Below are 15,219 nucleotides of genomic sequence, written 5' to 3' on the forward strand. Positions count from 1 at the left end.
GCTTATACTTTTTAATAAATTGACACTCGGTACTTGGTTAATGTAAGTCTCAAACATCAATTTATTAAATCCATTTGAGCTGTTCTCCTCCTCATCTGTATTATAATTAACATCATCATCATCAACATCATCATTATCCCGTTGCGAATCTTGTTTATCCCCCTCTTCTTTTCCATTGTGATCTCGATCTTTATCATTTATATTATACTGCTTCTCATCTTCCTTCTTTTTTTCTCTGCAATGATAGCATTAAACTCACCATCATCATGATCACTCTCGTCGTACTGCATCAAGCTGACGGGAAGCTTGTTTGATTCCTTGCATGAGTACATCTGATGCCTCTTTAAGGCATTGCCTCGGGAATAGACTTTGAGACAATCTTGACAATTAGCATTCATTCTTATGCTGTTCAGCGTGTGAATCAAATTTAATCAATAAAGGCATAGTTTATATAACAGCGCACTTATCGATTTGGCTATAGTGCAGTGTTGAGTCAAAGTCAATTTAATGTTGCACAAAGTTGACGCAGGCTGTGAAGGTGGGTCACTTAAGACCTATATGTAAAACCTGCCTTTCGTAATTTCCCTGTAAGAAAGAGGATTTCATCATTATAATTCTCGTTCCCTGCAGCCTGCAAGGTCAGGAGCAAACGAAGACGATAAATGAGCACCAGAGGATCATCATAGAAGGGATAGTTTGTGGCTAGGAACGTTCTCAATACCTCACGTTGGGATAGAGAACCACCACCTTCAGAGTTTTGCGTGGAAACAACTTTGCAATAATTTTCTTATACTTGGTATTATTGCTAATCCGAATAGTTTCAAATGGGCTGTGATGCTTCCTGGGCGCGTTTGTGTTGATAAGAATTTATTTATAGTTATTTAGCTCGCTCGAGCTTATATAAGACTCCTCAGGTGCCTGCCTAAATAATAATTCGAAAAGGCCATTAGTTTTCAAGTACTTTTGATCTCCCACGTTTATGAATTTATGATCAAAATCAACAGGTGCATCACCAAATATAAGAGTATTACCCACTCTTCGTACACCGTACACTATATCCAAATATTGTTTTAGATTTTGTCCAAGCATCTTCAGGAACTTGTTTGTAAGCTACTGATAATTATCAGCAGGCTCTGTTGAAATATCTTCTTCTACCATTGTGGTATCTAACTGTGCTACAGCCTCTTCTCTATCGTCATCAGCAGGCATAAATGATGCGTTCTCATCATCATCATTATCCTTTTGTTCAAATTCTTCAGGTACTAATTTTTGGGCTTCATCATTTATTTAGAGCGGTCTTGGCTTAATTTCAGACTTCAATTGGGGCAACACTGGATTAGCTTTTTTAATAGCAGAATCTTCATTAATGTTTACTAGTTTTTTAACAATTTGACGTAAAATATCTATCTGCTTTCTAAAATCCATGTTCTGTGGATGTAGCTGAATCAAGTCTAAAGAGCTGCTTCCCCTGCATTTCTATTTATAACACTGCCACCATATCCGCCACCCGCACCACAGATATGAAAGATAACCTTTAAACATATATGAACTACTATCTTAGCATAGATATGAACCATTATTTTAGTACAGATATGAACCATTATCTTAGCACAGATTTTAACCATAACCTCAGCACATATATGAACTACTATTTTTACATAAATGTGAACCATTATTTTAGCACAGATATGGACCATTGTCCTCTAGCAGTAAATGACTGCATTATCTGTATTTAGCTAGGAACAGAACCGTATTGCAGAATTCATCAAAACACTAACACTTAGCATCGCTGACGTACAAGTATCCTGTACAGCTATAGGTAACATATATTCATACTGCACAGCTCTATGCACTGTCAAATGCTACAGAGCATCTATATGTACTATAGATGTCTATTGCACAGCTTTGTGTGCTACCAAATGTAGGCCAAATGTAAAATTTACAATTCAATACCACCCTCCATCTCCTGAGAAATCATACGTAAGAATCATAAGGTAAAACAAGACATAAAAAACGTTTTTTTTCGTCGAGTGATGTATTATATTACTATATGCTTTAAGGTTATACACATAAACAATCAGAACATTGCACTTCGTGAGTGAGGAAGAACTTAACCACTAAAGGGTCAACTAGAAGACTAGGAACATTTGAATTGCCGCAATTATCGCCGCAATTACAAGTAGCACACTCTGCAATTTGAAAAATCTCTGCTTGTTTGAGGATGCAAAGACAGTGCCCCTGTCTGCGTTTTAAACCTGAAACTGGTTGAATCATATAAGTACCAGCACTTTGTTTTTCATGGCATTTTTGTGCATTACAGCGTATTTTAAGCAATTTAATTATAACGTAAGATAATCATTGACCTCCTCCCTCCCTTCGTAGGATTCAGTGAGAAATCTGGGGACTCCCTCATATGTCTTACGTAATTTTTGGACGCTCGCTTCGGTGAATTGGAACTAATTAAGTTGTTTCAAACGTTTCGGCACACAATGGTGGGCTTCATTAGTGAGTTTTATTGAATCTGTGACAGGTACACAATATCTTCACGCAGTTTTACAATTGAAAGAATTATTTTTTGATTAATATCTTATTTGCGAACTAATAAAACATTAAAATTACTTATTTTTAAATTTAAATTATGTTTAATTTCATTATGAAGTATTGATAGATATTGCAGTAATCTTAAAACATTTATTCTATTTTAACAAAGTGCAATTGATGAGAAAAAATATGAATGTAGTCTAAAAAGTTTTGTCGGTAACTTTTAATTCAATGAAGAAATTTTCAATCGAAAAAGTTGTTTACAAATTATTGTTTAAGTGACATATATGTAATAATTTAATTTTTTTATTATTTTATCCCTTTTTTGTTAATTTTTAAATAAACTGTACGAAAGTTAAATTTAAACACGGTGAGCATTAATAATTTTGAACCTTGAAGTGTTGAAGCTCAAAAGCTTATAGAATATTAAAATAAATACAATTCAATTCTTGATTTGGCATATTTAAAATTATTGTTTGATATGTGTTATTTAAAAGAAAAAACTGAGTGAACAAGTATTTGCAAAAGAATTTGATTAATTAAAAATTTTCGTTTTAAATTAGTTTTTGTATTACAAAAAATCGTTTATTTTCATTAAAGTTATGAAAGCGTATATAAACTCAACTACTGCAAAAAATTTGCTTTTTTTTATTTGACTCGAAAAATGTATAGTGGATAGGTATTATGGTTAAGAATTATTTGGCGTAACTTCAATTAAATTATAAGAATAATTGAAAATTATCAGATATAATTCTATTAGTAAAAAGACGTTGATTTCTGCCAAAGATTTTGATTAAAAGTGCTGATAAAAATAATTAATCTTTTATTTCTTCTTACAGAATGCAGTTCAGAGGATTGCGGGAATCTTAATAGCGAAAATATTCCCGGACCTTCTTCTTCTATCATACAACATTCACCTCACCGGACTTCCACAGAAGAGGCTCCTGTTCGTGCCAGGTGCTGGTCTCCTGATAGCAGCTATCCGCCTATTAAATTACTTCGATATTCATTTAGACGACTTGGGCGTATTCGGCTCATTCCCCACACAAATCAGAACCTTGGATTCGAATTTCGAAGATACATTTTTCCTGACGGTAAACCAATAAGAGTGCGATTAGAACCGGGTAGCTTCAATCAAGTTCCAGCCGGAGAACATATTGTAGTATCATCATCCAATGGTGATGTTTTTGCAATATTAGATTATAGTGGTTTCCTTCTCGGACTCTATTCGACAAACAGAAGTCATCCGAGAATAAAAATAAATATGATAAGCGGCGCACTTCAAGAAATGACCCCAGATGAAATGCGTGATTGTCCATTAGGTAAAAGGAAAACAATGTTCTCAAACAGTTTTACGCTATCTTTTGCAAATGAAGACTCCTTACACTCCGTATTGAATCCTCGTATCCAACCTCCGGCGTTTTATCTTCCTGCCAGGACGTCTCTTCCTGCCAGGACTAGGTATCTTCCTGGCAGGCCTCCTTCTGAACGAGTATTTGAATGTGTTATAGAAGAACTTGGTTATATTCGGCTCGTTCCTTGCAAAAATCCGATCAAAAGATTTGAATTTAGAAGATACTTTTTTCCTGCTAATAAACCTATTCGAATGCGAATAGATCAGAGAAGCTATGTTTTTGGGACAAACCAAGAATATATGGTGTTATCAACATCCAGTGGTGACGTTTTTGCAATACTGGATTATAGTGAAACTCTTCGTGGAATTTATAGGACAGATAGGAATCATACGCGAGTAAAAATTAATATGATAAGTGGAGAAGTTCACAATTTGACCCCAGATGAAATGAACGATTGTTTAGTGGGCAAGAATCATCCAATCTTCCGAAAATAAGCGGCGCTGTTGAGACATTGACCACAAATGAAATGAAGGAATGTCATGTTGGCAATAATTACCCAATCTTTCCACGCTGGTTTACTAAAGATGTTTCAAATGAAGATTCCCTACAGCACGTGTATCATTAATTCAATGCAAAAAGATAAACTAAAACATAATATACTTTATAATCCGTACTCCAATTAAAATTAAATTTGAAGCTATAAATGTAAATGTATTATGGTTATCAAAACCTCGTTCCTTCTGTCGTTTGTTAATTCCCATAAGTTCATTTAAATTTTATTTTTACGAGTATGCAAAATTTATATTGTCACACGATTGTGTGTTTTCAGACGCGAGGTTTTTGAAATAACCACATCGCTTAAACCGCAAACGAAACTTTAATAATTTTTAGACAAACAAAAGACTGGGGTTAATAAATATATAAATTTTTTTTTATAACTTATCATTCTGAGTTTGGAATTATTAATTTAGAAAGCATCAGACAGTATTTTTTGTTACTTTGCGTTACAACCGGGGAGAGGTAGTCCAAACTTGGTTGAAAATTGCGTTACGTGATATTTGTACAGCCCCTAATACATAATTCTATACACTATTTGAAACTGTAATATTAATATCGATCATGCTATTTTAGAGTAATTTTTTCCCGATAAAATCAATCTTGTTTTTCAAGAATGTTTAGTAGATAATCAAAATGTGTAATGGGACATGACTTGTTGAATTTGTAAACAAAAAACTAGAAAAGCCTGAGAATATAATTTAAGAATATTAAGAAAAAGTCAATTTAATTTAAGCATAGACATATTGATGTGCATGCTATTTTTTTCGCCATTTATTAATTATTTTAAAAAGTAATCTTCGGTAGAAATGTTTTTTTAAATAGTTTAATTCAAGACCAATAAAATATTTTTACACTAATTATAAGTTACACTAATTATAAGTTAATTATAAGGAAAAGGATCTGTACGGGGTGAGCGGTGGTCGCTCAGGCCTAAACAATGATAACCGTTTGCTACGAAACAGTACTCTATCTGGTTGATTCATAACCTCCTCCAGCCCTGAATTAATTGCTTCACATTTTTCTAAGAAAAATTTGGAACTACCGTGTCCCAGTTATGAGTCATAATAAGTTATTTTCAAACAGTTACCTAGAGTAGAAAAATATTTTTCGCGTTGTTCTTGATTATGTGGGTAATTACGCTCTATACTGCTGGCCATCCCTCTTTCGACTCTAAAAGTGTCTTCATCATGTTTTTGTCATTAAATATTTTCTCCGTTTCTCTTCGAAATTTGCTTCTGGCTTCTGTCCATCTACGACATTTGAACAGGGTGTGTTGTATATCGTCGACTTCGTTACAATATGGACATCTATCTGTGGCTCCTCTTTTACGCTTAAACAAGTCAAATCACGCTTAACGGACAAATAGTCCGTTTCTACATGACCGCGTTCTATCCACTCTCGGATGTTTGGTATCCGTCCGTGAGTGCCTGTTGTCCACTTTTCTTGCCACTTGGCTATAAGATTTGGTCTCGCTTTTCTTCATTGTCCGCCGTTTTGCCATACAAGTATTTCTCTAATACTGTGATTAAGCCCGCCACTTCGTTTTCATCCACAGCCATCAAAACCATATTGTTTTCGTGTGCTAGTGCGTATCTCCCTATTCTAACTTCCAAGCAACCTTTGCTATTCATTTCTTCTTCCAAGTATGATAATAATATATCAAATAAAATTGGGCTCAAGTTACATCCTTGCCTCACTTTTCTCACTAACAAGAAAGAATCTCCTACTACGGAGTCAAACGCTTCAGAAAATATATATCGTCTGTCCGCCCCATCCCGTCTCTCTCAAAAATTCCGACACTCTATTCATTAATCCCTCAATTATCTTCTTTTCCACCATAACTTTCTCTATTTCGCCTCCACCTGACGAGTCAAATGCTTCAGAGAATATATATCGTTTATCACCCCCATCCCTTTTCTAAACCCAGTCTGATTTCGAGTTTCTATCTTTTTTCCTCGACTTCTTTTGTATACCTCTTGAATATCACAGTTAAATATGCTTTACACAATATTGTCATTAGTGTATCTCCTTGATCATATTTAACCTCCTCCCCTTTGTCTTTCTTCACTGTGGGTACGACTACTCCTTCCTTCCAGAACTCTGACCACGCATCTCCTCTCCATAATCTATTGCACATTATCGATGCCCACTCCTTTAATTCTTTTCCTCATATTTTCAGGCTTCATTTTGAATCTCTTCTGTACCAGGTGCTTTTTCATCTTTTATTATCCAAAATATCTGGACTATTTTCTCCTTTGTAATATATTCCTACTGATTTGTTTCCCCATAATTGTTTCCTCTTTGCCTAACGTTCCTCTAAACGCCTGCTAGAAATTCCATACAATAGTTTTGCCATTTTACCAGCGCAACATCCTGCTTCACTATTTTCAATCTTTTTCTCCCCTGCTTCACTAAATTCTTTTTACTTGTGCTAGTCTTTTATTTCTTCCATCTTTATTTTTAGCTTCTTGTTTACATTTTCTATCCTCGTTACGAAATCTAAGTTCTTTTCCTTAAACCTTCATTTACCCTATTATTTACCAGCCCGACCAACTCAATCTCATCTCCTTGTCACAAACATTAAGCCAACCTTCATATATTTTGGACGTTAGTTTAATTTCTTGATTAATAATAATTTAACTATCTATCAAAAATTTAAAAATTTAACCACTTGGATAAAACTTAAACAGATTCGTTAATTTCTCTCTTATTATGTTCTGGTCCTTACAAAAGAACATGAATATTTCCCGCGAATTTTGACGAATTTTCAATGAAATAGTTGGATACAGGAACGGCTTAACATCTCCCAATACATCAATATTCTGTTCCATTTATTTAAATAGTTTAATTAAATAGTTCGAATTGAAGACATTTTAAAAGCAAACCATAAAAACTCTGAAAGTTTCAATTGTAATTAATAAAACTTGCCACACTTTTAATATCAAATACTCAAAGTTAAGAATATTTATTGTAATGATTTGGAAGATTAATAAGAAATTACTTAATCAAAGTTCTTCCAAGTGAAATCAACTTCTCATTTAATTCATCAAAATTACAGAATTTATTCTTTTGAATCCGACAACTCAAATAATTTTTATTTCTACTCGTAGATTTAAAAAATGAAAAGCTCTTCAATTTCAAAAATTTACAATATTAAGTTTCACAATTCTGTGGAGTTACCGTTTGAAACTTTTCCATTTAGAAAATTTCAATGCAAGATTTTCAGATTATAAAGATGTATAAATAAAATCTTTTACACTATAATGATTTTAATGATTTTCGAAATCATATTTGGGAGCTAATTATAATAAACCTTCCTGAATATAGAATTAGATTTGATTGATTTATTTGCAATAAACAAACAGTTAAAAGTAACCAATAACAGAGTTATATGATTAAAAAGCATTACTTATTATCAAATCTAATGTTTCAACACTAGTTTAATAATAATATTTGAATAATATTTGAATGTGCGCAGATCCCAAGAAGTTAAGCATATCAAATGTAGTGTATGGTAACTATTACTAACCATCTAAAGGACTTATATCTACACAATGTTTTTGTACTTCATCTTTTTTTATTTTGAGAGCCGTAATAAAAATGTTTGTATCGTCGCTACATTCTTCGTAAATTTTATTAATATTCCTACACATTCTGTATACTGAATACATAAATTTAATAGTCTTTCTAGAAACTGGATGGTAAAGTAAATCTCACTTTCGAGAGGAAATTGTCAGAAACCTAAATTTGGACAAACTCAGTAAGTCAGGGCAGTCTATTAAACCCATTATTATTATTTTAATTTCGAATAATACAGAGAGTATTGTATGTCTTTCCTATAACGTCAACATATCAAACCTATCGCAGAGCCGTTCGTCGTCACATCTTCTAGTTGGATACACCCCATCCACCGTTTATGCTAGGGCTAGATCCTTGATACAAACGACTCGCGTTAAAGGAGATTCCTAAATTACATAAGTAAAGAATATCGGATCCTGGCTTCTGGAAAAGGTCATGATTTTGCGTTTATTCCTATTAACAATCAACTACAGATCACCAAGCCAGCTGAGAATCCCCAGGAGATCCCTCTGCAATTCAATGCAATCTCTTACGCTGGTGACTTTAATAAATATCTTGATATCATCGACAAACATGATTTTTTTTTACATTCTTTGACTTTCTTTTATCCTGAAGTGAAATAGTAGATAATGTGGGTCCCAAATTAGAACCTTAAAGTATACCTGACGACGGAGTGTAAGGTTCCAATTTGCTTGCAGAGTAAGTTTCTATGTGTTTCCTATTACTAAGAAGATTATCCAGTATCGAAATTACATTCCCTGGCAGATTAGCTCCCTGGAAAAACTCAGATATATTTACGTGGTTAAATCGATCGAAAGCTTTGGCTATGACTAAATAAATCACATAAACTTGATTAGGAAAGTTAGGAAACCATGCTGATAATCTGTATTTTAAGAATTCTTCACTTTCAAGACTTATTTTTTAAGTGTGCATAATTTTCAACATTTTTTTTTAATAGTTCTCAATAAAGGGTCTCAAAGCCGCCATTGCTGTCTCGTAAAACAATATACTATTATCATTTTCTTCTATTTTCACAAGAAAAGTAAGTGGAAGTATAGAAGCTTCAGTGAAGCAGACTAAGAAACTGGTGTTTCTTTCCATTGTTTGGCTTATTCTTCTTTTTTCCTTTTTTCTACCTGGTCTTTATAATGGATCTTATATATATATATATATTAAATTGACGTTCACATATTGCTGTTTCATATTACAGAATTGATTAGGTCAGAACCGAGGATATTGGAAGATTTATTTCCTGGACACAACGGCGTCATGCCTCCGGCCAAAAAGTGGTTGTAAAGAGGTCAGTTCCGCAATTTCGAAACATATGGTGATAAACATGTGGGCTTCTGTGGTTCGGACAACTTCTTAAAAAGGGATCATATCATATTTGAATTGTATCAGGATAAATTAATTCAGAATCCATGCCGTCTATTTGGCCTGGAAAATGTATCCATTGCATTTGACACGAATAGAAGCGATTGTAGGCCGTCTTTTGCCATTTGTTGTAGCGCGCGCTGAAGCTGCTGAGAAACACCTATCAATACCGAACAATCCAGTGTATAAAGAAGCTCACACTAGAGCATGCAGACAGGCAAATGATCATCTGGACATTTGCGAAAAACAGCAAGAAAAGCTTCTGCATGCGAATCAAACAAATATTGAAAACAGTACTAAAGCAATAATGGTTGAATACAGTGAAGCATATGAACATTCATTTAAGGTATACTTACATCACAATAAAAGTTTTGATATTCTCGGTCATAGAGAAAGGTATTTTTAAAAGAAACTTGATAAAATGTAAATAATATTTAGCGGTTACAATTGCGTACTTCAATTTAATTTGACAGATCACGAGTCAGCGTACAAAGCGTCACAAGTAAAACCCGATAATGTAAATGTAAATAAAAAATCAAACATAAATTTAAATATGAATGTCAGGGTGAAGTTAATTGCAAAGTGACCGTAGTATTCAACGTTACAGCTGTGGCGTAGAATCACTAGATTTTTTGCCTAGGAGGACTTAGTCAGAAAGGTGCATTCGCGATGCAGAAAATTTGTCATTATTATGTAATTAGTAATTTCAAATAAAACTAAATTAATCATCATAATCTACTGTTTATTATTTTATTGATTTTGTCCACATTAAAATGCTTATAATTCGGCTCGATTGATTTAATTGATTTAATTGATTTAATGACGCAAATTGTTTCATAGATGAGGTAGGGATTAGATGCCACTCATCCAGCACGTGTATAACTTTTTGTGATGAAGGGAGGCAAAGGGCAGAATGTGAAACAGGGAAAATCAACCAATCAAAATTAGCTACGTGGAACATGAAGAGTACTAGTACCCAAATGAAATAATAGCCGCTGTTTACCTACTACTTACTTTTATTGTTTTCCTCAATTCTATTAGTGAATATAATATAAAACCACATTTATAATTTTTAATTCATATGGACAGATAAGTTTTGCACCAAGATTAGTTTTGAAACAAAAATCATAAATTTTAGAGAATCATACAAGCTGAATAGAATTATTCCTCCAATCTAAAGAAATTTTTGAAAGTAAAAAAATCGATCTCAATATCTTTCAGAAATTTTTCGATATTTTTAGAAATATTAAAATTCCAAATCATTGGTTTAACCGGGAATTTTTTAACGTAAAATGTGCTCTAAAAATTTATCAGAAATTTAAATAAAAGTATTGCAGTTTCTTTAAATGATGAAAATTCTTGAATAAGGGAAGATTTTTATAAAATTGCAAAATTCAAACATTCAAAAATTTACTTTTAGTTTTTAGGTTCTTTGCAATTTGTAAAGTTTTTAAAGGTGCTTGAAAAGATTTTAAATGTTCCGGAAAAATCTTTCAAGAACTTCAAAATTGTGTTTTAAAAACCTTGAAAAGTCTATATTTTATTTTACGTATCTTAAGCAAATTACACATCATTTTAAGTAGTTCGCATTTTTTTTAAAACTATAAAAAATAACTTAAAATTGAAAAGCCTGCCCTAAAACATTGTAGATACTGGATTTTAAAAGGTTTAAAGAGAACGTAGATCTTTGGAAATCTTAGTGAAAATTTAAATAATTTTGTATGATATTCAGATGCTTTAGAAGTTTTTAAATGACTCTTCAATAATCAAGAACTGGAAAATTATCCAGAAATTAAAAAATAGAATGTTCATTTAAAAACATTCAAAACATTTTGAACGTCTTGCAAAATACAGGAATAAATATCTGGAAGATTTAAGGGTAATTTCCTTTAATATAGGAACTTAATTTCTAAATCTTAAAAATTGCATTGCTTTTATTTAAAAATTGTCTAAATTAAAACCTCTTAAATTTTCTGACTTTTCTAATCAAAGAAGAAAATTTAGAAGATTTCGTATTTAACAGGATTAATTTCAATAATCTGCAGTAAAAATTATTATTTTTTGCTGATTTTGGAAATTCAAACTCGATTTTATAATTCTTAAATTTTCCAACATCCCCTAGGGGCTGTACGATCTTTTATTTGGTGGGGAGACTTAAGCGTTTGGGACATAGGGGTTAAACGGACCTCGGCCTGCATGAGTATGGATATGGATGAAAGGACCCCTATAAACGGGCTCTCCTGGGGGCTTAGCTAACATGGGCTTTCTGGATCCCTGGGTCGAGGTACCTCTCGTACCGATCTTCAGTTTCTGGAGACGGCACGGGAATGACCTGCGGCCCGCACAGCGACCAAGAAACAGCCCTCCGTTGGTATCGTGGCCTGCGAACGGGTATTCATTGAGTTTCTCGCTCAATGTTACCACCCTCCCTAAGCCATTGGTGTAGAGTGATCGTGCCCATGGCTCTTTAGATCCTAGGGGTTACGAAAGTATTCTAACGGCCTATCGGGGACACTGGACGACCTCCTCGAGTAAATAGTCTTACCCTTGCATGCGGGGCTCTGCAGGGGCGGACCTTTCATTTCCCTAGCTACTCGTGGGAACCAAAATTTAACACGCAATAATTCGAAAAGAAGAAGGGGGAAGGGAGTTGCAGGAAGGAGAAGGGGATGAGTCCTAACGGGTCTAGCATAACCCTTTTACCCCGACCTGTCTCACCAGCAAGCTCTACTCAGGCGGCTGTGCTTCCAGCTCTTTCGGGAGCTGAAGGTGTGACGGTCCCTCTGAGTGAGGCTATGAAAACGGAAGGGGCCAATCGGTCTCCCGATTAAAAGAAACGCATCAGCAGTTCCCTAAAAAGAATATTGAAGAGGCAAGCGCAGCGGGCTAGTAGAGCAGCTGCAGTACCTGGTACATCGACGACTACAACGCCGATGAACCACAATAAAGCTCAAAAGCGAGGGAAAGGCTCCGAGGGCACCCCGCGGGGGGGGGGGAGCTTTGAGGAGGCACAAGGCGGTCCAGCAGCTGACGAACATGGAGTCGTTAGGGGCTGGACTGACGAACGCTCAGAGGACTGACCCTCTAAATGTGGTGGTGACGAATACGAGTTACCCGGACTCGCTGCTCACCGCGAGGCAGCTCGAGCTTCTCAGGCAGGCAACTTGGAGGGCGCTCGAGAGAGTTGCCTCAGATTAAACGCCTAAATTCAAGACCCATTTCTGCAGGGGAGGGATCTTTGTATTTGTGGCGTAGTTCCCAGGTAAACTGACTGACCCGCAGTTGGTTCTTGGTCGGCTGGAGAAATTTAATCCGTCACTTAAGAGAGAGTCCTAGCGGTGAGTCAGGCACGATAGGCCTCAGGAAGAGGACGCAACTGGAGAATTCGAACATCTTCTAGTTGTGCAAATTCCTGAATCACAGGCGAAAGCCCTTGCGGCCTTTCTACCTTTATGTACAGGTCGACTTTAAAGTGGCCAGTCAGGGGCGGCAGAGGCCTGTCGGTGAAGAGGAACATCGAGATCAGACCTAAATGACTGCTCCCGGTCAAACCATTATGCAGATTAACTTGCATCATAGCAAAGGCGCCTCTGCAGTTTTGCAGAAGGGCATGGCTGTGAGACACACAGGTATCTCACTAATCCAGGAACCCTAGCTAGTTCGAGATACCATAAGGAGCTTAGGGGGTGGGGGTCTGTTTTTTGTTACAAGGACCCTAAGGCGGTCAATCTAAGGGCATGCATCCTTGCGAAGGGAGTCAACGTTCTTTCGCTGCTTGAGCTATGTTCCAGAGACCTGATGGTGATAGTCGCGGATCTTAAAGGAATAGGAAGGATTGCCATGGGATCGGCTTACTCTCCATATGACAGCGATTACAATCCACCAGTGGAGGTGCATACACTGGTGAAATATTGTGATGTAAGGGGTCTTCCTCCCCTGTGGGGTAGCACGGACATCAACTCAAGAGCTAAATACCTTTTGGAATACCTAATTACTACTGATTTTGATATTCTTAATACGGGGAACACTTCGAATTTTCGTAATTCGGTCAGGGAGGAAGTCATTGACATCACACTCTGTACTGGTAGTTTTACAGATAACATCAAGAAGTGGAAATTATCAGATGAACCCACTCTCTCAGATCATTCACGGGTAGAGTTCGTGTTGGGATCCGCTGTACTCACCAGCCCTAAATGGCAAAGGATGAAAGTTGGACTATAATAAAGGTTGCTGACAAGTTAGGAAAGAAGCACGTATCCAATTGTATAAGAAAGAGCCGCAAACCATGGTTCGACAGGGAATGCAAAGAGGCTAAAAATCTGATTCTTGCTACTCTAGCGGTCTACAAAAACGGCATGTTATCTGAATATACGCGATCATTTGATCAATGCCTTAAAAAAAATATACAAATTTTTTAAATTGAAAAAGATAGCGTTTCAAAACAGAACAGTAGAATTACTGGCAAATGCTCGTGGCTCTTTTGATTTCTGGAGCATCAATTATGGTTTTCGACGGAAAACCCCTTATGAAAATAATATTAATATAGAAGATTCGTTTAGACATCTCAAGAAAATGTGCCCCATTATCATAATAGATGTGCCTCGAGTTCCAAATATTTCCACTTCAACTCTTGACTTCCACATAACAGCGTTAGAAATTAAGAAGAGCATAGCAAAATGTAAAGAAGGAAAGGCCTCTGGTAACGATCTTGTAAATTACAGTTTTTATAAAAGGTTTCCTGAAAATTGGTTACAGTATCTTCAGATTTTATTTAATCGAATCATGACCACTGAAATAATGCCTAGCTCTTAGGGTCAACTAACAATGTCCATGTTGTTTAAGGAAAGAGACGTACATGACCCTTTTAATTATAGGCCCATAGCATTGGCAAACTGCATAGCAAAAATTTTTACACAGATACTTTGTAATCGACTAACTAAATTGGTGACTGATGCAAATTTAATTTTAGAATCTCAGTCGAGATTCAGAAAAGGGAGGGGTTGCTTAGACAACTTATTTGCCCTTATCTCTCTAATACAGATTCGTCTTAGCTATCCCAATAATTCAGTCTATGTTGCTTTTATAGACTTTAAAGGTGCGTTTGACTCTGTTTGTCAAAGAATGTTGTGACATAGACTGCATGAGCTGGGCATAAACACAAAGATGATTAATATTATACGAAACTTTGATAGATCTGCATCTGTCTGCATCAAATCTGGTGGGGAAACGATGTTTTCTGTCAAGGTCACAAGAGGCGTCATGCAGGGAGAAGTTCTTAGTTCTCTTCTATCCATACTTTTCATAAGTGGCTTTAGCGATTTTCTCTTAAATGAAGGATACAGAGCCTTTTCTATCAATAGCAAAACAGAAGTACAAACACTTTATTATGCAGATAACATCTTACTTCTCGCTGATACTCCAATAGAACTTAGTAAAAACCTGGAAGCTTTGCGATTGTACTGCGTGCGAAAAAGGCTAACAGCAAATGTGACCAAAACTACAATAATGATCTTTCTAAAAAATTCTCAGAAGAAACCGAAATTCAAGTACTTTAAATTTGGAGAAGACAGAATTGAAGTTTTTAAGAAATTTACATATCTGGGTCTCCCGATAATCAGCTCTGTATCATTTACCGCCGCCGTAAAAAAATTCTCAAATTCTGCAAACGCGGCTGTTGGGGCGACAACAAAAACCATTTATGTTACGAAAGCAGACTCGTGGCCGATTTATGATAAATTGTATCAAAGTTATTGTCTAAGTACGCTATTGTATCGCGACCTGCAAAGTTGTGGGAATTCAAGGAGTCTTCAAA

This window comes from Belonocnema kinseyi, chromosome 2 (genome assembly GCF_010883055.1).
Source record: "Belonocnema kinseyi isolate 2016_QV_RU_SX_M_011 chromosome 2, B_treatae_v1, whole genome shotgun sequence".
NCBI lineage: Eukaryota > Metazoa > Arthropoda > Insecta > Hymenoptera > Cynipidae > Belonocnema > Belonocnema kinseyi.